Source organism: Schistocerca nitens, chromosome 9 (assembly GCF_023898315.1).
Source record: "Schistocerca nitens isolate TAMUIC-IGC-003100 chromosome 9, iqSchNite1.1, whole genome shotgun sequence".
NCBI classification, from domain to species: Eukaryota; Metazoa; Arthropoda; class Insecta; order Orthoptera; family Acrididae; genus Schistocerca; species Schistocerca nitens.
Genome location: NC_064622.1, coordinates 219461885 through 219464622, shown reverse-complemented (window position 1 = coordinate 219464622; position 2738 = coordinate 219461885).

The window sequence follows — 2738 nt, the reverse complement described above, 5'->3', positions numbered from 1 at the left end:
GTATATTTTGCTTATTTTTTTCATAGTTCCACACAACTTCTTCCTGTTTTCTCGATAGATCTGTGTTCAGTTTTTCAAGGCCTATCAGCTGTGCCAACTTATAACTACATCTGAGGGGGGTGCGATGGGGAGGTTCCCATGTCAGAACTGATCCACAAATCTGGCGATCGCTTCCCCTCAACACATATGCGTTACTGTCTTTTCTTCATTGCCTGGTCGCTTTTTCTACAAACATCTCCAGACTCAGAGACTACAAGGACACACCAAAATTTTTCGAAGTACTGCACCCTGTAAACCACTGAGTAACTAGAAACAAACAGACCAACAAATGATATTTGCACTCTCGAATACTGAAGTAGTTGATGTCATTATACTTACAATTAAATGTTACGATCGCGGTTTTAACTCGGGTATGGTATACTGTGGATTTACATTGCGCGAGGCCGATCCACCTTCTCACACCACCCCGTGTGCGGCATATTGTGGATCCGCATCTGAACATCGCTCCGGATGTAATTCTTGGTGGATCCACATTGAAGCATTAACAAGAGTCTACCGCCGGTCCTGGGAGCCTTCCGCGAGGCGTGCATGTACACAGAACGACAGGTTATGTCGCGGTAGCATGGATTGATCTGACATAAAATCGTAAGAAATGCGAAAACTGATTAGGGCATAGGTATAAACTAACCTAATACACACTGAAATGAACCGCGGGACTGCTACGGTCGCAGGTTCGAATCCTGCCTCGGGCATGGGTGTGTGTGATGTCCTTAGGTTAGTTAGGTTTAAGTAGTTCTAACTTCTAGGGGACTTATGACCTAAGATGTTGAGTCCCATAGTGCTCAGAGCCATTTGAACCATTTGAACACACTGAAATGCGGTGAAAATTAGGAAGTACTTGATTATCCTCTAGTTCGCATGGAGCAGTTTATACATGGAGTCAAGTATGCAGCAACAAGAGGAATGTCTGATACCGATAACATCGAAGCGAGCGGAATCAGGAACGTTGAGTTCGTATTATAGTGTATGTCTATTGAGGTAGCAGTGATACACGCGAGTTGACTACAGTATTTGATGCTTTTCAGGAGGACAGAGAATCATTCACGTCTAAACATACTCGCATCTGTGTTAAAGGATACCAGAGAGTATACGGGTTGATCGATTGAGATAGAGCTGTAACTAGGTACGATTTTAACGTTGAATGATTTTTTCTAGAGAAGGACAAGTTGCCGAAGGTCAATTTTTTTCCAGTGTTCTATCTGGATGCATTAGTCACGTGATGTAGCCTGCGTTCTAGTCGTATACAGCTACGTGTTCACTATGTGGTTTAAAGCACTGTCTACTTGCGATCGTTAACGGTGAACCCGTCGGTCATCAGAGGACTTCCATCTCATGTGTGATAAACTTGACACATTCCTCTAAACGCACTTTGATTTATGCGATCCCCACCCTCTAGCATCCTTGGTGTAAAATCGATGCTTCAGGGTCATAACTAAGTTAACTGTGGCTGCTTGTGAGGCGGTTTAATCCTTGTCTACACATTTACCCGACAGACATGCTGTTTACAGAGTTGGTGACAGAATGACTTGTAATTCTCACATGTTTCCTTGTAGGATGTACCGCCCGCTACTAACTATCATTTTTATATAGACCTCTGATGGATTAATGGTATGATTTCGACTTGTGATCGGATGTGACCAATGGGCACTACACATGTCCGCAGGGCTATATTGCACTCGTATCATACAAAGCAAATGTTTTACGATTGGGGAAAGATAGCTCAGAGTAGGGGAAGCGGGAAAAAGGATGTATGTCTGACAAGACGGAAAAGTAGGGGATCTAAGATTATCGCCCGTTTTTAAGTTCGGAACGTTCTAGTCATAGGAGTGTGTGTGTTTATGTTCTCTCTCTCTCTCTCTCTCTCTCTTACCAGAACCTTCGAGGCACCGACCCTAGACCCTAGAACAATACATTACACATTATATAGATTGGATGATTTACGTAAAAATGTGTCGAACTATGTTGCGTATGAATATTACTTGGTTCTTGTTATTCTTAACTGTATGCTATTACATTAAGGCACTTTGAAATCTGTTACTATAGATCGATATAGTATGCTAAGCTCCAAGACTTGGTCACATCTCGAGAAATGTGGTGCACTTGAAGGGGTCAGGACTAGGAAAGTTCTATTCAGTCAAGAGAGGTGGGGTGTACCTGTATTCGTCTGCTCGGTTGAGGATTAATTGGGTAGTGATGTTACAGGGTAGGTTGGTCAATGCCCAGGTAAGGATGGTCTTTTAACGAAAGATGGCGAGATTGCTCTGTGACCGCCATACACAGAGAGATTGATCCAGTACTGTGTGTGAGGTCTTAGAAATATGTATAGCGTTGTCTCTTATACTTTGATCGTTTTTATGTGTTCAAGAATTAAGTGGGAATGGACGTACTGAACAGTCATCTATCAATGCTCGCAATGATACTTGCAAAGTAGAGGGGGGTATGGTTTACCTACAAAACTGAAATTAGGTAAACATTCTGTCACATGATTGGCCAGTGTTGGACTTACTGTAAAATTTTTCCCAATATCAGCTGTGATGGATAATATTACAGTAGATCAGTGGTGTCTTCTCCATCCCATCCGTGCATTGGGTACCACATAATGATTGAGTGACAATGCTTGTTTGAGTTGAGGAACAAATTTTGGTTGATGGACCGCTACTTCTGGGGTTGCTAGCACC